The 23,374-nt window shown below is 39.4% G+C and overlaps 1 long non-coding RNA gene and 1 pseudogene across 1 annotated transcript in view; one reads left to right on the plus strand and one right to left on the minus strand.

Annotated features, from left to right (window-relative positions):
- The window catches only part of LOC145537978 (uncharacterized), a 501,457-nt gene that overhangs the window by 438,925 nt on the left and 39,158 nt on the right, over positions 1 to 23,374 (minus strand). The window lies entirely within an intron of this gene.
- Positions 17,153 to 18,616, plus strand: LOC145538249 (NADH dehydrogenase [ubiquinone] 1 alpha subcomplex subunit 8 pseudogene; annotated as a pseudogene).

Raw genomic sequence — 23,374 nt, forward strand, 5'->3', positions numbered from 1 at the left:
GACTTTGAGCCAGTTACTTAACCTGAGTCTCAGTGTGTTGTTTATAAAAACTGAGATAGTAATAGAAACCTAGCTCGTAGCATTGCTGTGAAAATTAAATCAGTTAATATGTGGCAGGTGCTCAGAAGCATGCCTGGCATGTGGCAAGCACTCACCAAGTATCTGCTGGCATAATTATCCCTAGGCTCTACTGCCCAGCCTGTGTTGTCTGTTCCTCTGTTTCAGGACTAATTGATCCTTTGTTTTAAGCAAGACATTATGCTCTTATGATGCCTATTAGTAAATGAACATGTGTGTAAATGGTCTTAGAGATGATTATTTCACACTTGTTACATGTCATCATCAGAATCCAGATTTAATCAACTTTCTGAACATCCTTCCTAATTTAACAAGTGATTATCCTTTTTAGTGCACATGGGCAATCATTCCAATAGATACATTTTTAAATTATTTTTCACTTCTGTGGGCATGATGTGCTAATTCAATCTTTAGCAGTTAGACACATGTGATTAGATGAAGTAGCTCAGATACTGAGAACACTCTGTGGTATTTCTTTTAGATCTCCAGTCAGCACTGAACAGAAAAAAGCCAGTCCTGGTCTATGATGACAGTCTACATTCCTTACTCTGGCTGGCTGCTTTCTGAAAGTAAACTCTTACACTGCTCCCTCTGCCTATACAATGCTTATACTGATTCTGTATTTGACATCTTCCTGCTCTTCCTTGGAGAACCTTACTTGAATGTTACCTCTTCCAGGAAGCCTTCCAGATTTGCTTTTCCTTTCCAGATAAAATTCTCTCTATCTCATATGAACAACTGAGGTAGAAAATGCCCATCTTCCTCCTATCACTATCCTCTCTTTCTACAGACACATGGCTTTCCAAAATAAAAACTATATCAACCTCCCCTTGCAGCTAGGTGTGGCCAATCATGTGACTGTAATTTGGTGAACAGGAAGTAGGCGGAAGTGTTGTGTGCTACTTCTACTCTGTAAAGAACATGCATACCATTCTTTCCTCCTTCCCTTTCTCTACTTGCTAGAATGGATGTGATGGCTGGTGTTTGAGCAGCCTTGAGGCCATGAAGTGGAACTCAAGTGTTAATGATGGCAGAACAACTAGGTAGAAAGAATCTGAGTCACCACACAGCCTGGACTGCCTGCCTTCAAAAACGGTTCACATGAGAAAGAAATAAACTTCAATTTTCTGTTGTTTGCATGTGAACCCAGTCTTGATTCATTCACCTCCTTTAGTGTTTGTATCATTTGTACCTATATCTCTTACAAAGCATTCACAATATCACAATATATCTAGCTGCAAGTACAGCTGCTCACCTACTAGATGTGAGTTCCCAGGAGTAAGAACTGTTCATTAAGCACTCATCATGGTACCAGGCTTTTAGGAGGTTGCATAAACGTTTATGCCATAAAGATAACCTGAACTGAAGTGTGTTGACCAAAAATACAAGTCACAGTGACACTAAACCAAGAGCAATTTTTTGTACAGCATAAAGATCTTTTTCATGCACAAAAGAAGCACAAAATGGTTTGTTTGTGGTAGTTGTGCTTAGTCCATTGCTTTTGCTTAGAATGACTGCTGTAGTTAAGAGAACAAATTCTCTTGCTTCAGGATTACTGTTTGGTAGATCTGGCAATAAGATACCACATTTGGCTGAAGAACACTGTGGTTTGAGGAGATTATCCTCTTGAATAGAAGGACTTAGAGTGACTGGCAGCTGTGAGAGAGGAGAGGCCCAGAGTTCTGTCACATGATTCTGACACCTGACCCAAAGGTCTGGAATATAAGTATGAGACTTGACCTGTGTCCAGATTTAACCATTTATTGTCTATTTCTACACTTAGTCTAAGTTCCTACCCCGAGTTATATTCTAGAAGGTATACATTATTTAAAATAAATGATCTGTATTACTATGAACCATAGTGTTTTAAAAGTAGCAAGAATGAGAAATTTTAAGCTTGAAAGCAGTGTTTTAGCAGAAAGTAATGCTTTGGGGAATAACCACTCTTTTTTTTTTTTTTTTTTTTAGACAAAAACAATCAACTAAAAGAAAAACAGACTGTCTTGGTCATGAGGGCCTTATCGATTTCTCCATTCTCTGCTCTGATCCTGAGACTTCTGCTAATGTCACAGATCTGAAATGGCTACATGAACTCTGTAAAAAGCATACTTTGATGGGAATTTAAAACTTAACTCTAAAATTAAGCACTTAACTCAGTTAAATTTCCTAACACCATTGATATCATGAAGCTCTTCAGAAGGTTTCGAGTGGGATAGAAAAAAGGTCTGACTCTATTTAAGAGCCTAATTTGCCTACTTTAGAAGAAAAAAAAATAATCTTTCTAGTAGCAAAGCTTTTTAAGATATAAGTGCTACAGTGATTTGACTGTAAATTTTTAAATGGCAATGTTAAATGAACTGTGTACTTTTTTCTCAAATTCACACTTGGCCAATGGTGAGAATCCTTTCATACTACTTCCTCTGAACTGGAGCCACTTTAACCAAAGGGCAGAGAAAAGCAGAATTATCTAATATACAAGAACAGCTACAGAAAATGCCCTCACTGTTTTTCCGAGGCCCAAGACAAACTGGAAAACGTATGTCACTCTCATGACAGAGCCACTTAACACACTGCTCACTGTCAGGCTGAATATCCTGAGTGTGTTGTTAAAAAGTTAGTCAAAAAGTTAGTTCACTGGTACCACACAGCAGTACAATTAGAACTAATTCATTCTAGATAGCTCACCTATGGAAGCAAGTATTTTATCTATGGAAAGCAATGTAAAACACACTGAAATGAGTTAATCACAGGGCATCATTATTAAAACAATTGAGCATGGTTAGATTATTATTGGCTTCCCAGGTGGCTCAGTGGTAAAGAATCCACCTGCAATGCAAGAGATGTGAGTTCAATCCCTGGGTTGGGAAGATCCCCTAGAGAAGGAAATGGCAATCTACTCCAGTATTCTTGCCTGGGAAATCTCATGGACAGGGGAGCCTAGGGGGCTATAATCTATGGAGTAGCAGAGACTGCTGCTGCTGCTGCTAAGTCACTTCAGTCGTGTCCAACTCTGTGCAACCCCACAGACAGCAGCCTACCAGGCTCCCCCGTCCCAGGGATTCTCCAGGCAAGAACACTGGAGTGAGCTGCCATTTCCTCCTCCATAGCAGATACTACTTAGCAACTAAACCACCACCACAGATTATTATAAGAATGAGTGAGGTTCCTCACTCATCAGAATCACTCATCACCCAAGTTATTTTCACATTATAAAGTGTTTGCCATGAATAAAATTAATAGAGAAAGACAAAAGGGGGAGAGGAAGAAAGAAACAGGGAGGAAAGGAAGGAATGAAGGAGGAAAGACATCTTCAGAAAGATGTCATAATCCCCTTGACTCTAAGGACCTCAGACCAGAAAGTCTTGTTTAGAAAAATCTGAATCCCTAATGATGTAGCTGACCTTTGGATCCTCTGGGAAGCTGCAGCAAGTTGTTGTCATTGATTTTTGTCTCAGCAAAAGTCTAGGGACTTGGGGACCACAAATTTCATCTGTGACTTTCTCCTACCCTGGATTCTTAACAATGTATAAATCCTTTCCTTTCTCTTTCTTTGTCTGGATTTCTTGTCCTTGTTTCCAAAGGGAAGAGAGAGAGAGAAGAAAGGAAGAAAGAATAGGTAGAGGAAGGGCAATGTTATTAACAGAGAGGCATAATTCTCATTTATACATCAAGTATTCCATTTTTTCATCTATCTAAGAGGCTTTGGGCACTGAAAGTACCAGAATGTGGGACGAGCAATGTGCTGTACTACCAGTAGAAGCAGTAAGTACTCAGAGAGTACTTTGGTGAGAGTCACACACACCAAAAAAATGGCAGAATGATGGGTAGAATCAAATTCCTGCTGTACAAAGCCTGGACACCATTAAAACACTAGACCAGCTTCAGCAACCTCGAACCCAGGAGCCTTTGGACAACAATCCAACCAAATGCTGGCACTCCCACCAGAAGCCACAGCCAGAAATACAGAGGCAGAATTTGTAACTGATCTGAAACTTAAGCCCAATTCACAGAAACTCAATAATGTTTTCTATTGAAGGAGAGCCAGATCCAGGAGTTCCATTCAGCTATTTTTGACTTACAATAAAAGCTGAAAGAGTTTATAAAGGATTCACCTGAAATGCTAAGGGAAATTTGAAATGGGTAGAAAGTAGTGCTTCATAAAATCAAAGTGCAAATGGCCAGAAATTGTGATTTTTTAAATGAGAGAAAGCCAAAGCTGTTTTGATGACTGTTAAAAACAAGACCACAAGTGGGGTCGCAAGATGGCAGAGGAATAAGATGGGGAGACTACTTTCTCCCACACAAATTCATCAAAAGACATCTGAATGTGACCAACTTCCACAAAACAATTTCTGAACGCTAGTGGAGGACACCAGGCACGTAGAAAGGCAGCCCAATCTCTTTGAAAAGAGGGATTTGATTACTGGATTGATTGCTCTCTCTCCCCTTTTCACTCTCCCTTTTCTCCTCTGGGTCACCTCTATCTCCTTCCTTCCTCTTCTCTTCTCTATATAACCCTGTGAATCTCTCTGGGTGTTCCTGGCTGTGGAGAGTTGTTTCACCATTAACCTAGGGGTTTTATCTTCTGTGTTGTATGGATGAAGAAGTCTTGAGGCTACTGTAAGAGGAGGATCAAAACTCAGAGAAGGGAGGCTCAACTCCAGAACTTTAGAATATCAGAGAACTCCTGACTCCAGGGAACATGAATAGACAAGAGCCCACCCACAAGTCTCCATGAAAGTGAAAGTCGCTCATTTGTGTCCAACTCTTTGTGACCCCATAGACTATACAGTCCAAGGGACTCTCCAGGCCAGAATACTAGAGTGTGTAGCCTTTCCCTTCTCCAGGGGATCTTCCCAACCCAGGGATTGAACCCAGGTCTCCTGCATTGAAGGCAGATTCTTTACCAGCTGAGCCACAAGGGAAGCCCAAGAATACTGGAGTGGGTAGCTTATCCCTTCTCCAGCAGATCTTCCTGACCCAGGAATCAAACTGGGGTCTCCTGCACTGCAGGCAGATTCTTTACCAACTGAGCTATCAGGGAAGCCTATACCTACACTGAAACCAAGCTCCACCCAAGAGCCAATAAGTTCCAGTGCAAGACACACTACGCTAATTCTCCAGCAAATAGGAACACAACCCTGAACAGTGAAAGATGGGCTGCCTAAAGCCATACCAACCCCACAGACACCCCAAAACTCACTAATGGACACTTCATTGCACTCTAGAGAGAAGAGATCCAGCTTCACCCACCAGAACACAGACACAAGTTCCCCCAACCAGGAACCCTTGACAAGCCACTGGTCCAACCCCACCCACAGGAAGCAGACTCCACAATTAAGAGGAACCACGACCTTCCAGCATGCAGAAAGGGCACCCCAAACACAGAAATCTTAACAAAATGAAAAGGCAGATACATATTCAGCAGGTGAAGGAACATGATAAAAACCCACGTAACAAAAGAGGAGATAGGGAGTCTACCTGAAAAAGAATTCAGAATAATGATAGTAAATATGATCCAAAATCTTGAAAACAAAATGGAGCTACAGATAAACAGACTAGAGACAAAGATTGAGAAGATGCAAGAAATGTTTAACAAGCACCTAGAAGAAATAAAGAAGAGTCAATCATTAATCAACAATGCAATAACTGAGATTAAAAACACTCTGGGGGGAACCAAAAGTAGAATAACTGAGGCAGAAGAGAGTATAACTGAGGTGGAAGATAGAATAGTGAAAATAAATGAAGCAGAGAGAAGAAAAGAATTAAAAGAAACGAGAACAACCTCAGAGAGCTCTGGGACAATGCTAAATGCCCCAACATTCGAATCATAGGTGTCCCAGAAGAAGAAGACAAAAAGAAAGGGCATGAGAAAATACTTGAGGAGAAAACAGTTGAAAACGTCTCTAAAATGGGGAAGAAAATAGCCACCCAGGTTCAAGAAAACCAGAGTCCCAAACAGGGTAAACCCAAGTCAAAACACCCCAAGACACATATTAATCAAACTAACAAAATTAAACACAAAGAACAAATATTAAAAGCAGCAAGGGAAAAGCAACAAATAACATACAAAGAGATCCCCATAAGGATAACAGCTGATTTTTCAACAGAAACTCTTAAGGCCAGAAGAGAATGGCAGGACATACTTAAAGTGATGAAGGAGAAAAACCTACAACCAAGATTACTCCACCCACCAAGGATCTCATTCAGATATGAAGGAGAAATCAAAAGCTTTACAAATAAGGAAAAGCTGAGAATTCAGCACCACCAAATCAGCTTTCAACAAATGCTAAAGGATCTTCTCTAGACACGAAACAACACAGAAAAGGTTTATAAACTTGAACCCAAAACAACAAAGTAAATGGCAAACAGGATCATACTTATCAAAATTACCTTAAATACAAATGGGTTGAATGCACCAACCAAAAGACAAAGACTGGCTGAATAGATACAAAAACAAGACCCCTATATATGCTGTCTACAAGAGACCCACCTCAAACCTAGGGACACATACAGACTGAAAGTGAGGGGCTGGAAAAAGATATTTCATGCAAATTGAGGCCAAAAGAAAGCAGAAGTAGCAATATTCATATCAGATAAAATAGACTTTGAAATAAAGACTGTGACAAGAGACAAAGAAGGACACTATATAATGATGAAAGGATCAATCCAAAAAGAAGATATAACAATTATATATGCACCCAACATAGGAGCACCTCAGTACATCAGGCAAATGCTAACAAGTATGGAAGGGGAAATTAACAGTAACACAATAATAGTGGGGGACTTTAATACCCCACTCACATCTATGGATAGATCAACCAAACAGAAAATTAGCAAGGAAACACAAGCTTTAAATGATACAATGGATCAGTTAGACCTAATTGATATCTATAGGTAATTTCACCAAAAACAATGGATTTCACCTAATTTCACCTTTTCTCAAGTGCACACAGAACATTCTCCAGAATAGATCACATCCTGGGCCACAAATCTAGCCTTGGTAAATTTAAAAACATTGAAATCATTTCAAGCATCTTTTCTGGTCATAATGCAATAAGATTACATGTTAACTACAGGGGAAAAAAATCTATAAAAAACACAAACATATGGCAGCTAAACAATATGCTTCTGAATAACCAATAGATCACAGAATAAATCAAAAAGGAAATCAAAATATTCATTGAAACAAATGAAAATGAAAACAGGACAACCCAAAACCTACGGTATTCAATAAAAGCAATGCTAAGAAGGAGGTTCATAGCAATACAAGCCCATCTCAAGAAACAAGAGAAACATCAAATAAGCAACCTAACTTTACACCTGAAGCAACTGGAAAAAGAACAGAAGAACCCCAAAGTTAGTAGAAGGAAAGAAATCATAAAAATCAGAGCAGAAATAAATGAAAAAAAATAGAGACTATAGTAAAGATCAACAAAACTAAAAGCTGGTTCTTTGAGAAGATAAATAAAATAGACAAAGCATTAGCCAGACTCATTAAGAAAAAAAGGGAGACGAAACAAATCAACAAAATTAGAAATGAAAATGGAGAAATCACAACACAGAAATATAAAAGATTATAAGAGACTACTATGTGCAGTTATATGCCAATAAAATTGACAACTTGGAAGAAATGGACAAATTCTTAGAAAAGTATAACCTTCTAAAACTGAACCAGAAAGAAATAGAAAATCTTAACAGACCTATCAGTTTAGTTCAGTCACTCAGTCGTGTCCGACTCTTTGTGACCCCATGAACCACAGACGCCAGGCCTCCCTGTCCATCACCAACTCCCAGAGTCCACCCAAATCCATGTCCATTGAGTAAGTGATGCCATCCAACCATCTCATCCTCTGTCGTCCCCTTCTCCTCTTGCCCTCAATCTTTCCCAGCATCGGGTTCACAAGCACAGAAATAGAAACTATTATCAAAAATCTTCCAAAAACAAAAGCCCAGGGCCAGATGGCTTCACAGGTGAGTTCTACCAAAAATTTAGAGAAGAGCTAACACCTATCCTACTCAAACACTTCCAGAAAACTGCAGAGAAAGATAAACTCCCAAACTCATTCCATGAGGCCACCATGACCTGAATACTAAAACCAAAGATGCCACAAACAAAAGAAAACTATAGACCAATATCACTGATGAACATAGATGCAAAAATCCTCAACAAAAAATCTAGCAAACAGAATCCAACAACATATTAAAAAGATCATATATCATGACCAAGTAGGCTTTATTCCAGGGATGTATTCCAAGGATTCTTCAATATTTGCAAATCAATCAATGTGGTACACCATATTTACAAATTGAAAGATGAAAACCATATGATTATCTCAACAGATGCATAGAAAGCCTTTGACAAATTCAACACCCATTTATGATAAAAACTCTCCAGAAAGCAGGCATAGAAGGAACATACCTCAACATAATAAAAGCCATATACTACAAACCCACAGCAAACATTTTCCTCAATGGTGAAAAATTGAAAGCATTTCCTCTAAACTCAGGAACAAGACAAGGGTGCCCACTCTCATTACTACTATTCAACATAGTTTTGGAAGTCCTAGCCACAACAATCAGAGAAGAAAAAGATTGGAAAAGAAGAAGTAAAACTCTCACTGTTTGCATATTACATGGTCCTCTACGTAGAAAACCCTAAAGACTCCACCAGAAAATTACTAGAGCTAATCAATGAATATAGTAAAGTTGCAGGATATAAAATTAACACACAGAAATCCCTTGCATTCCTATACACTAACAGTGAAAAAACAGAAAGAGAAATTAAGGTAACAATCCCATTCACCATTGCAATGAAAAGGATAAAATACTTAGGAATAAATTTACCTAAGAAACAAAAGACCTATATATAGAAAACTATAAAACACTGATGAAAGAAATCAAAGAGACACAAATAGATGGAGAAATATGCCATGTTCGTGGATTGCAAGAATCAATATAGTGAAATGAGTATACTACCCAAAGCAATCTATAGATTCAATGCAATCCCTATCAAGCTACCAATGGCATTTTTCAGAGAACTAGAACAAATAATTTCAGTTTGTATGGAAACACAGAAAACCTCCAATAGCCAAAGCCATCTTGTGAAAGAAGAATGGAACTGGAAGAATCAACCTTCCTGACTTCAGACTGTACTACAAAGCTACAGTCATCAAGAGAGCATGGTACTGGCACAAAGACAGAAATATAGATCAATGGAACAAAATAGAAAGCCCAGAGATAAATCCACACACTTATGGACACCTTATCTTTGACAAAGAAGGCAAGAATATACAATAGAGAAAACACAATCTCTTTAACAAGTGGTGCTAGGAAAACTGGTCAACCACTTGTAAAAGAATGACATGAACACTTTCTAACACCATACACAAAAATAAACTCAAAATGGATTAAAGATCTAAACGTAAGACCAGAAACTATAAAACTCCTAGAGGAAAACATAGGCAGAACACTCTCTGACATAAATCACAGCAAGATCCTCTATGACCCACCTCCCAGAGTAATGGAAATAAAAACAAAAATAAGCAAGTGGGATCTAATTAAACTTAAAAAGCTTTTGCACAATGAAGGAACCAATAAACAAGGTGAAAAGGCAGCTTTCAGAATGGGAGAAAATAATAGTAAATGAAACAACTGACAAAGAATTAATCTCTGAAATATATTAGCAGCCCATGCAGCTCAATACCAGAAAAACCATCAACTCAACCAAAAAGTGGGCCAAAGAACTAAACAGACATTTCTCCAAAGAAGACATACAGATGGCTAATAAACACATGAAAAGATGCTTAACATCACTCATTATTAGAGAAACGCAAATCAAAACCACGAGGAATCATCTCACACTGATCAGAATGGCCGCCATCAAAAAGTCTACAAACAATAAATGCTGGAGAGGGTGTGGAGAAAAGGGAGCCCTCTTACACTGTTGGTGGGGATGCAAACTGGTATAGCCACTATGGAGAACAGTGAGGAGATTCCTTAAAAAACTGGAATTAGAACTGCCATACAACCCAGCAATCCCACTGCTGGGCATACACACTGAGGAAACCAGAGCTGAAAGAGTCACGTGTACTCCCAATGTTCACTGCAGCACTGTTTACAATAGCTAGGATATAGAAGCAACCTAGAAGTCCATTGGCAGATGAGTGGATAAGGAAGTTGTGGTTCATATACACAGTGGAATATTACTCACCTATAAAAAAGAATGCATTTGAATCAGTTCTAATGAGGTAGATGAAACTGGAGCCTGTTATACGGAGTGAAGTAAGTCGGAAAGAGAAATACCAATACAGTATATTAACACATATACACGGAATTTAGAAAGACAGTAATGATGATCCTATAAGCAATGCAGCAAAAGAGACATAGATGTAAAGAACAGACTTTTGGACTATGTGGGAGAAGGCGAAGGTAGGATGATTTGAGAGAAGAGCATTGAAACATGTATATTCTCGTATGTAAAAGAGATGACCAGTCCAAGTTCAATGCATGAAGCAGGGCACTCAAAGCCAGTGCTCTGGGACAACCCAGAGGGATGGGGTGGGGAGGGAGGTGAGAGGGTGTTCAGGATGAGGGGACACATGTGCACCTGTGGCTGATTCAGGTCGATATATGGCAAAAACCACCAAAATATTGTAATGTAATTATCCTTCAACTAAAATAAATTAATTAATTTAAAAAACAAAACCACAAGCCCAAAATGGAGTCACTTATGCTAAGCCTATGTCACCAAACTGAGTCTTAACTTAATTACAGTTCAGCTCTCCCACAAATAGAATCTTTAACCAGTCAATCAGGAATCAACTGATTAGCATTAGTTAGTTAAGTAATCTGCCTAACAGACCCCTGCCATGACCTAAAGGGAAGAAATGTTGTATTGATCAACCAGCATTTTTTTTTGCCTTGTGTGACTTCCTTGTTCCTGCTCCTTTGTCCTATAAAAGTCTCCCTTGTACAGCTCCTCAGAGCTACTTTCTATCTACTAGACTGAGTGCTGCCTGATTCAAATCAATTTTTGCTCAAATAAACTTGACATTTTTAGGGACTTCCTTGGTGGTCCAGTGGCTAAGACTTCACACTCACAATGCATGGGGCCCAAGTTCTCTCCCTGGTTGGGGAACTAGATCCTCCATGTCTAAACTAAGAGTTCACATGCTGCATCTAAGACCTGGTGGAGCCAAATACATAAATTTTGTTTAAAAACTCGAAAATTTTAATATGCCTCAGTTTATCTTTTAACACAATGAATTATTCTTTATTCAACTTATGACCCACTCTTGCCAAAAAAGTCCACACACACTGCCCTGTTTCTAACACAGAATGTTTAGTCATAAAGTTATTGTCTTTCAGGTTTTATCTCTGTCAGTTGGCAATTAGATATGAATTGTGTTCACAGATATAAGTTAAAGTGTGAAACTTGACTCTGAAGGATTTTTCTTTGTGTTTGTTTTCAAAAATGTTAATAGTAACAATTATAACTAGTATTAATAGGAACACAGTTTCAACACCAATACACTGGTTGTTGCTCAAGTACTGAGTTTCCTGTTTCTGAGAAACCTGCTGAGGGATGAGCTTCATATTCTAAGTAGGTCTTTCAAACTTTGAGAAGGGGCCTTCCTCTCCTCTCTCCTTCCTCACAACTACCTTTCCTCACTTATAAAAAAGAAATCCTTTTGGCAATTTTTTCTTCTGGGGTTAACAAGACACTCCTAATGGTAAAAAGACAAATGTGCTTTAATTTAAAATTTTGCCTACTGCTCATTTACCCTGCAATAATTAGAAAGTTTGGATGTGATAGGCAGAGTTCTAAGCCGGCCTCCAAGATTCCAGATCTCTGTTGTACAAGCCCTGAAGAACTCCTTCCTTCCCCTTAAATATGGGCAGGATAAAACCTGTGAACATGATGGGACATTACACCCAGGACTAAGTAACTAATCAACTGACTTTGAACTAACCAAAAGGGTGATTATTCTGGTGGGCCTGTCCTAATCAGGAAATCTTTTAAAAGAATGTCAGAGAGACATTCTTCTGCTGGCCTGAAACTAAGAAAATTGCCATTTTATGAGAGGGGGCTAGCCAGTCTAGGGCTGAGAGCTGTTCCCAGCCAACGCTAGCAAGAAAAAAGACACCTCAATCATAGAACTGCACCAAAATAAATCTTACAATAAAGCTTGCAAGGAACACTGCATGTCATAACCGACACCTTGATTTCAGTCTAAACAGAGGACCCTTAAAAAGCTTTTGCACAATGAAGGAAACAATAAACAAGGTGAAAAGGCAGCTTTCAGAATGGGAGAAAATAATAGTAAACAAAACAACTGACAAAGAATTAATCTCTGAAATATATTAGCAGCCCATGCAGCTCAATACCAGAAAAAAACATCAACTCAACCAAAAAGTGGGCCAAAGAACTAAACAGACATTTCTCCAAAGAAGACATACAGATGGCTAATAAACACATGAAAGGATGCTTAACACATGAAAAGATGTCCTTTGAAATCACCACCCGTATACAGGCTCTTAAGGCACAGAAACTATGAGATGATAAATTCATGTTGTTGTAAGCCACTACATTTTTGGTAATTTGGTAAGCAGCAATAGAAAACTAATATGTTGATGAACACATGTAAAAGTGTCATTAGTCACTCGAATCTTTTAATTGACCACACCATAAATGGCACAAATTATATACTCCTAGAAGCAGAAACACAGGTTAGACATTGCATTCACTACTTTCTTCTTTCCTTTCTTCAACTATAATGTAATAGGGAAGAACACATCTGACTCCATATTAAATCTGTTCCTTCTGCTTTAACCTTTGTGCTCTGTTTCCTGTGCTTAGGCATGCTGGCTCTGCACCTTTGGTAAAAGCATGTTGCCTATGGCCTGAAATATAAGTGAGAACCCATTCTCAGGGCTCTGACCTTTAAGAGTCCATTCATATAGAGATTAAAAAGTTACAGAACAGAGAATAACATTTGTTTTACTGGAGATTTACAGGAACATCATGACCTGACCTATGCGGACAGGTACAAATAACAAAGGATTCTGACACCAACAAATTTGCAACAACTAACCACATCCCTCCCTTCCCTGGCTTTTCAGTTCAGTCACTCAGTCGTGTCTGACTCTTTGTGACCCGATGGACCGCAGCACGCCAGGCCTCCCTGTCCATCACCAATTCCCAGAGTTTACCCAAATCCATGTCCATCGAATTGGTGATGCCACCCAACCATCTCATCCTCTGTTGTCCCCTTCTCTTCCTGCCCTCAATCTTTCCCAGCATCAGGGTCTTTTCAAATGAGTCAGCTCTTTGCATCAGGTGGCCAAAGTATTGGAGTTAATGGCCTTTAAAAAGCTTTGTTGAAGCCCTTCAAGGAGTTCAGGGTTTGGGGGGCCTGAGCCATCATCTCATTGCATGGCCTTGCAAAAAACATTTCTCTGCTCCAAACTCCAATGATTCAGTTTGTTTGGCCTCACTGTGCATTGGGCACATGAACTTGCATTTGGTAACAGTAATACTAGGCATAAGTACCCAGAGAAATATTTTCATTTTTTCCTCTATCATCCTCTTTTGGGGATCATGTTATCAACTTCAGAGAGGAAATCTCAGAATTATTCCCTTATAATAAGGTATTCAATGTCACTGTTCTATTGAAAGAATATATGCAGCTAATCATTTTGATTAGCTTAAGAAGTTTCTCCTACACATACACACATGCATATATATATATATATATACACACACACACACATATATATATATATGTTTGGCATCTCCTCAAATACAAACAGAATTTGATCAATTATTAAAGTGTGTTTACGGGGACTTCCTTGGCGGTCCAGTGATTAAGAATCACCTTCCAATGCAGGGGACAAGGCTTTGATCCCTGGTCAGAAAATTAAGATCCCATGTACCACAGGGCAGAGAGAAGCCAGTGTGCTGCAACTACTGAGCTCGCAAACTCTAGAGTCCATGCTCCACAACTAGAGAGAAAAGCCCACGTGCTGCAACTATAGTCTTGTGCACTGCAATGAAGACCCAGCACAAAGAAGACCCAGTGCAGTAAAGACCCAGCACAGCTAAAATCTGAAAAACAAGAAAAATGTGTTTATGAAGAGAAAAACACATAGGATCCAGTTATACATATGGATTATATTAACATTCTCGTCACTGAAGCATTTGTTTTTCTTTTCCTGTTTTGTAAAAGTAGCAGCAGTAGTAGTAAGAGAAGAATCTTGAGAGTGCCTTGGGCTGCAAGGAGATCCAACCAGTCCATCCTAAAGGAAATCAGTCCTGAATATTCATTGGAAGGATTGATGCTGAAGCTGAAACTCCAATACTTTGGCCATCTGATGAGAAGAACTGACTCATTTGAAAAGATGCTGATGCTGGGAAAGATTGAAGGCAGGAGAGGAAGGGGACGACACAGGATGAGATGATTGGACGGCATCACCGACTCAATGGACATGAGTTTGAGTAAACTTTGGGAATTGGTGATGGACAGGGAGGCCTGGCGTGCTGCAGTCCATGGGATTGCTAAGAGTCAGACACAACTGAGTGACTGAACTGAACTGATTCCTTCTGCTGAATGGAAGCACTGCCTGATGCCGACAAACATCACTGATCAATTTTAACAGGAACTACATTATTATGACAATACTGATTACTTTGGCCAATACTTGTTGAATTACTCTGGGCCAGAAACTGCGCCCAGCACTTCACTACTATCACTTCATTTAACCTATATACAACTGCCTATTGGCAGTTTACTTTTCATCTCCCCCAATTTACTAATGAGAAAACTGAGGCTCAAGGGAAGTTACTGAACTTGCTCAAGTCACATAGCTAAGGAGTGACAAGCCCACATCTGTCTAACTCTGAGCACTTAACCAAAAGTTGCACTCTTCTCAAACCACTTGAATTTGACCTGCTTCGGGGCAAAGGCCAAGACAGTTATTTATGGTCACTTTCATCCCCAGGACAGTACATTGCACAGCAAATGGGATTAAAAAATTATTGCTTTGAAATCACCATCCCTATTTTTACGAGTAACAGATTGCAACTAAATCCATTGGGAGGTGAAAATATTAATACACTATTCAGTGGAACAGATCTTCACTTGTTACCACGATAGCAGAACAAAATATACACAGAAAAGCTTAATTTTAATTCATATAATCTTTAAATGGATTTGTGAACACAGGACCACCATCCTCTCTATACAGAAATCCCTAATTCTCCAGAATGCAACAATATTGAAAGATCATCAAAGCAGTAGATCTAAAAATAGATACAGTCTAATCCACATTAATTTTAATCTATATAATCTCCCATCTAAATGGATTTGTTACCATAAGACCATGGTCTTCTCTATATGGAAATTCTAATTTTCTAGAATACAATAATATTTTAAAAGGAAAATTAAAGGCATGATCTAAATTAATGACTGATACAGTCTGGGTTATTTTGGGATTCATCCTAAAATAACATTTAGCTCGTTAGCAGTAGCAGTCTGATCTATTCTCCCTACTTAGTAAGGGTTACATATGGTATTGGCTGTATTTTCCAAGCCCTGAATCAGGATACGTGACACAGGATTGCTAGGGAGTATCCCAAACATATGGTCAACACCGTATTAGAGAACAGCCACTGAAGATACTTTGGAGTTGCTATTCCTACAGCACATATGTGTTTCAGAGAATAACTTCTTATTTTCCCAAAGATACAGCCCAAGTCTACCAGAAGCCTTTGAGAGTTGAAGTTAATTATATATCCAGGTAGGTGGGCCAGTAAGAAAGCTCAGAAAACAGCTTGACAAGACGAGAAATCAACCCTTCACCCATTTTCAGTTTAGAGAAGCCACATCAAACCTTAATGAGAAACCACATGCAGTGGTAAATTCTGGCATTTAATTTTATGATTATTTACAGCCATTCTGGTGCATAGCATATGGCAGAGAGTTGACTTTTTAAAAGTACCAGAAAAATAAGCTAGAATGGACTAAATACATAGCAATCAAGTTTTTTTCCTCTTGGTATAGAGATGAGAGACATATTTAATTGAACAGAAAAAGATAAAATGGTATGAGCTGTGGGTAATAAGTCATACTTTTGGAACTGCTTGGCATCATGTCCTAGGTGAAAACTAGTAACAAATATTAAGAGAGTTAACACAGCTCCAAAGTAATTTATTCTTAGGCAAATGTCCTACAGTCTGCCAAAAAGCTTCGTTCTTTTAATTCTACAGTCATTTATCATTCTAATAAAATGTTATAAAATACACTGTGAAACCTTTCACCTACTTGGTTTTTAAATTATTTTCTAAGGTCTCATAGGAGACTTTGGCAATAGAAGCAATGTTAAGTTTTCTTTTTTTCTCTCTCCAAGAATGATGCCTCTGCTCATCCAATATCCCTGTATATAAACCTAAGAGATTTGGATAGATTTACTTCCCAAATCAACTATTAAAGTATGCTTCATTAAATGGGAAGATGAACAATTAAATGACACATGATATAGTTAAAAAAAAAAAAAAAAAAAGAGCGGAAGAGTTACAGGTACAAGATGGCCAATCAGAGATTCACCTCCCTTTCCATCCAAAAGCCTACCCAGAAAGAGTCTATCAGTACAAAGGAATACAACCACATGAACAGAGAGAAGGGAGAAGAGGGCAGTGCCTCACACTTCTGCAACTGTAAAGCTCTAGAAGCATGAGGATGGATAAAACAGTAGACTAATCCACAGTCCAGAATCTACCATAAGGAGATACAGTGCAAATCATTGCAAATACGTACAGAATGAGAGAGGCTCTGGGACAGAGTAAGTAAGACTATGAGCAGGGTTGAAAATAGAGGAGGGGGATGAAGGATGCTAGAACTGATGAGCTCCCATCAGTCTCTCTCTATCTCAATCCCCATGTATGAAGACTGGCAGGTTGCAGGTAGTCTATCCTCTATTGTCTGGCCAAAAATTAATACACAAAAATTAAGGCAAGGGGAGATGAAGGCAATGCAGCAGCAGGCACCTCCTCAGCATTAGGACTATCACCATCATGCCAAGGACAGTGAAGCTGACCATTCTGGAGAATCTGAAAGTGCAAGAGGTGAAAATGAATTTTTCTGTGCCAAGAGCTGTGGCTCATCACTAAAGCTTAGTGCAGTAAGCCCAAGAAGGAGTTGATGCTCTGCAGCTGGGAGAAGGACCCAAGGCGGTATTTAGAGGAAGGCAAGCTTCTCAGCCAATGTGCCCAACCAAGTCCTTTTTTTTCCCCCCAGGCAAGACTTTACTGGGGCTCCTGCTGCAGCCCAGAGGGGATGAGAACAAACAACAAGTTCCCTTGCGTGCTCACTCCCTGAGGTGGGGGGCAAACATAGTCTTTACACAGGGTGAGGGTAGGAGTGTGTCCAGGGGTTGGGCCAGAGAAGTGGCTTAGGTGGTTTGCCCATCTTTTATGTGGTGTTGAGGGCAGCAGGCTTGCACAGTACCCTGCTTTTGCTTCCAACACCTTGTATCTGCTCCATGCTCTTCAGAAGTGGCAGTGGGGTTTTTTTGGTCTCTCTGTGTCCTTTGGACCTAGACTTCTTTAGGGAGATAAAGTGGAGTCTTTCACAGAGTATTGGACCTGCAGTGATTATTCTGCAGCAATTTCTTCACTGTCATAAAGAGCAAGCAAAGTTTCATGAGTGAGTACTAGACAAACAGGGCTGGGTGAGCGCTGACCTTAGGGAGCTGTCAAAGGTCACCAAAGTGAAAACAGACAGGACTTTACCAGAGAATCCCTATCACTCAAGACCAAGGCCAGAGCCCAACCCTGAGATAGAAGGCAATTTTTGATGCTGTTGTTCAGTCACTAAGTCACGTCCCGCTCTTTGCAAACCCATGGACTGCAACATGGCAGGCTTCCCTGTCCTTCACTATCTCCTGGAGTTTGCTCAGATTCATGTCCATTGAGTCAGTGATTCCATCCACCCATCTCATCCTCTGCTGCCTCTTTCTCCTTTTGCCCTTAAACTTTCCCAGCAACAGGGTCTTTTCCAATGAGTTGGCTCTTCGCAGCAGGTGGCCAAAGTATTGGAGTTTCAGCATCAGTCCTTCCAGTGAATGTTCAGGGTTGATTTCCTTTAGCATTTACTGGTTGGATCTCCTTTCTGTCCAAGCGACTATCAAGAATCTTATCCAACACCATAATTTGAAAGCATCAATTCTTTAATGCTCAGTCTTCTTTATGGTCCAACTCTCACATCCATACATGACTACTGGAAAAATTATAGCTTTGACTAGACGGACCTTTGTAGGCAAAGTGATATCTTTGCTTTTTAATACTGCCTAGGTTGGTCATAGCTTTCCTTCCAAGGAGAAGCCTCTTTTAATTTCATGGCTACAGTCACCATACACAGTGATTTTGGAGCCCAATAAAATGAAATCTGTCACTGCTTCCACTTTAGAAGGCAATCTGAAGTCTGCCAAACATGGCAACCATCTCTTTTTTCTGGACCATGTGAAGATGAGTTCATGATCCAAACCCAGTCACACTCCAGGCAACAGGCAGTGAAAACTCTCCTGCAGTTTGCATCAACCTGAAAGAGAGCTCTTTCCAGGGGATCACAAACATTAGCAACAATGTTAATTTATGTGATCTGGCTGTTACTTTATACCATTTCTTGCCCATTAAGCATATTTAAGGCAAAAAAATTAAGGGGATAACTCTTCCAAAATAAACTTATTGGAGCCAGCCATAGCCTTCTAGATGTTGGCATCTGAGAATTCATGGACAGACTCACCCTTACTATGTACTGGCTATAAATCTAAGGCGAGGAAAAACAGAGAGAGAGAGAACTTGATTTTTAAATTTTGCATCTATTATCATTTGAAAACAATGTTCAAATGTTTGAAAATATTGAGAGCCTATCATGCCTATGCCCAATGTGACAACAAAGTACACTAGCCAGGTTTGGCTGGGTGACCATTCTTCTGAGTGGGTGTGTTTATTTGAAATGCTCAATACCTCTTCTGTTAGCCACTTTTAGAGAATTAAAAATAGGTCGTGCAAGGAAACCAGTTAAAACTAATGTTCATAACATAGGGCAGCCGGATATACACACAAGTGCTATTATCTTTTGATGTCCACCAGCTAGATACAGTTGATGGCATGCAGCTGAGCATCAAAAGAAAAATGTCTCCCATGTGCCCTTTGCTTAGATACCAGCCCATAAGTGCTTTGGAAATCCAAGTAGATTTTCAGTGGGTTATTTTTATTGTGGGTTCACAAAGATCTTCAAGGAAAAGCACTCCACTTGCAGACATTCACTCTCCAGGCTTTCCCACCTTTATTCCCATCACTCCCTCTACAATGAGCTTTAAGTCAAAATCAATATTGAAATAAAGAATGTCAGTACTTGGTGGCTAAAGGAAATTAACTCTCAAACAGTTGAGAGCCTAAAACTTAACTCCTAAGACAATCTATAGTTTATCTGCTCCAGAATTTTCTAACCTACAATTCTCATCCTAGCTCCACATTGGAATCATCAGATGAGATACGTCAGAATCTCTAGGGAAAAGCCGGGACCCTTGTCTTGAATGCTCTCCAGTTATTTCTAACGTACACCAGGGTCCAGAACCCCTGAAGTTCCCTCTAGTTATAAGATATTGCAGATTATTTGAATGAGAAACTGCAAAAATTGATGTAGGGCATGAGTACATATAGGCATTTCAGGAGCATATAACACTCCAAGACAGTTACTTAAGAAAACTTAAAAGATTATGATCTCAGTTGTAAGAGACTAAAAATTTAGAATCAACCAATTTCAGTTTCAGGTGGTCAAAGGAAAAGGAAATGGATACTGGGTCCCCACTGAACCCTAATTTTCATCTGGCAAATAACCCATTCCCCCAGTATCAACAAATGCAGGTCGAGTTGACTTGACTCCTCTCCTCAGCCTAGGATGGAGGGGCCACCTGACACTGGTCTAGTCATTCGGGGCATTTCCTTTCTCTGGCTGTAGTAATTGCTCCAGGATTAAATCAGAGCACGTAAGACATGGTTCTGCTGCAACTCTTACACCAGGGAAAGCTCTTTTTCTCCTGAGACTTGAATCTGAAAAGACATGGGTCAGAACTGGTAGAGCCAGTATTTTCAACATAAGAGAAAACCTGAGACTAACTCAGAGAAGAAGAGTAGCTGGGAGACTTCAAAAGAGAACCCAGGACCTGATTCCATAATTTGGGTCCCTGTATCGAGCTGAGCCTGAAGCTAACACTACAACTTAATTTCAAGTTAAAAGAGCCAACAGATACCCTTTTCTATAGGTTAGTGTGGATATGGGTAACTCAAAGAATTCTAAGTGAAACGTCTTCCAGCTAAAACAACAGTTTCTTCCTTTCTCTCTTTCACCGCCCCCAATCCCAGTATAAACACAGGGCATTATTTACATAGAGTCCAGACTCACACTTAGGCTTCCCTTGTGGTGCAGCTGGCATAGAATCTGCCTGAAATGCGGGAGACCTGGGTTCGATCCCTGGGTTGGGAAGATCCCCCAGAGAAGGGAAAGTCTACCCACTCCAGTATTCTGCCTAGAGAATTCCATGAACTGTATAGTCTATGGGGTTGCAAAGAGTTGGACACAACTGAGCAACTTTCACTTGACTTCACTGTAGAATCACAAACCAACTCATTCACTCTCCATTTTCAAAAGTCCTTTCGTTTCATCCAGCCCCATGATAGTCTGAGAAGGATTACCCTATATTAATGCACAAAGAAAAAGCTTGACTAGAAGAGACTTGGGCTGTGAATACCTTATCAGTTGTTCCTATCAAAGGTATCAAGACACAGATCCACAAGGAAAATAAATGCAAAGACATTTATCACAGTAAAATACTGGACATATCATAGCAAAATGACTTAAACCTAAAGACAAGGAGAAAATCTTCAGAGAATCCAGAGAAGGTAATGTATATTACCTTCAAAAAAAACCCTAATAAGATTTATAGCTGATTTCTCAACAATAATAAGCGTCAGAAGAAAATGAAATATCCTCAAAATGATAAAATGAATTACAACTATAAATGCACTAGGGAAAAATATATATATAGAAAGACATAAATCTGGCAGTTCAAAAATCTTTCTTAACATCACATCAAAGAGGGAAATCATGAAAGAAATCCAAGAGGAATATATCTGACCATATAAAAACTAAAAATTTATAAGCTTTAGGTAAAATTCACGCTATAAAATGTGAAAGATATTTTCAAACTGAGGAAAAAATAGAATATTTTCAGTATGTAACATAGTAAACTATTATCCTTAATAGGTAGTCTTTACAAATCAATAAGAAAAAATATTGTAAGCATCCTAAAATGGGCAAAGAATATATACATAATAAACAAACAAAAAATGTTTAATAAATTTGAAAAATTTTAACTTCATTAATAATAAAAATACAAATTAAACAGAAACATTACAGAAAGTTTCAGCTATGAAATGATCAATATTTTAAAAATGAATTTAACATTGGGGCTTCCGTGGTGGCTCAGCTAGTAAAGAATCTGCCTGCAATGCGGGACACCTGGGTTCGATCCCTGGGTTGGGAAGATTCCCTGGAGAAGGAAACGGCTACCCACCCCAGTATTCTGGCCTGGAGAATTCCAGGGACTGTACAGTCTACAGAGTTGCAAAGAGTCAGACACAACTGAGCACTGAGTTTTTCTGAAAAGCTGCTGATAATTAGGCTCTGTGCATTTCTGGAGGGCGATTTAGGAGTGTAAACATTCATGCACTCTTCCTAGAAGGCAGCTGAACCACACATAGGCAGCAGTCTAGTGGTTAAAACTCTGCGCTTCCACTGCAGGGGAAGCGGGTTTGACCCCTAGTTGGGGAACTAAGATCTCACATGTTGCGTGGTGGGGCCAAAAAATAGGTTAAGACATGTCCCTTGGCCCATTAGTTACATGTTTAGGAAATTCCTAAATTATAATAAACAAATTATAATAAAAGATGAATAAAGATTTAGCTATAAAAAAGTATATAGCTATATAGTATAAATGAGTAAAATTTTAGAAACAGCCTAAATCGTCAACAATAGGAGAGTTATTAAAATAGTGAAATACATTGTAATTATATTTCTAATAAAAAAAATACAAACAAGTAAAAACAATATTACTTCATTTTTCTAGATTTTTGTAGGACATATACCACCTGTTGTACAACAGCACAAATTATAAGTATATGGTATTGGACCCAATTTATATGCCTCTCTAGATTTGTTCAACCCCACTGGCCTCCCAGGTTAAAGGAAGAGTTCCAGCTGGACAGTGACATAACCATCTAGCATGAGTTCCATGGTGAAGACTTTGGGCATAAGAAGGCATGGCACACACTGAGGACAGGAAATCCCCTCGAGGACTCTCAAATCACATCCCACAAGTCCTAATTACATATCCAGGAAGCCCCAGAGTGTGCAGCTTGTGTGTTCAGAGAGAGAAGTAAGTTCAACATATTTGGCCACCTTATGCGAAGAACTAACTCATTTGAAAAGATTCTGATGCTGGGAAAGACTGAAGGCTGGAGGAGAAGGGGACGACGGAGGATGAGATGGTTGGATGGCATCACCAACTCGATGGACATGAATTAAAGTAAGCTCCGGGAGTTGGTGACAGACAGGGAAGCGTGGCGTGCTGCAGTCCATGGACTCGCAAAGAGTCAGACACAACTGAGAGACTGAACTGAATTGATTCTTGTCTTGTTGCTGTTGTTCAGTCACTAAGTTGTGTCTGACTCTCTGCGACCCCATGAACTGCAGCATACCAGGCTTCCCTGTTCTTCACTATCTCCCTGAGTTTATTCAAACTCATGTCCATTGAGTCAGTGAGGACAGCCAACCATCTCATCTTCTGCTGCCCCTTCTCATCCTGCCCTCAATCTTTCCCAGCATCAATGTCTTTTCTAGTGAGTCAGACCTTCGCATCAGGTAGCCAACGTACTGGAGCTTCAGCTTCAGCATCAGTCCTTCCGATGAATATTCAGCGTTGTCTTACATCTATTTCCTTTCTATTGGTAGCTTTGGTGGGAAAAAAAAAATAGCACTTATACTTGGAATGATTAAGAGATCGTCCTGGAATGCAGCATCATTCCCAATTCATGGAAAGAATCCTTGAGAAAAGTTTCAAAGCATCATCTGTGTTTATGCCCTAGACAGATTGAATCCAAGCGCACCCACAGTCATCACCTGAGATGCTCTTTTCAGTGTTCCTTGAAAGCAAATTCTTATGAGTCGTATCT

The sequence above is a fragment of the Giraffa tippelskirchi genome, chromosome 2 (assembly GCF_054371585.1).
Source record: "Giraffa tippelskirchi isolate mGirTip1 chromosome 2, T2T-mGirTip1v1.2.pri, whole genome shotgun sequence".
In the NCBI taxonomy this organism is placed as follows: Eukaryota; Metazoa; Chordata; class Mammalia; order Artiodactyla; family Giraffidae; genus Giraffa; species Giraffa tippelskirchi.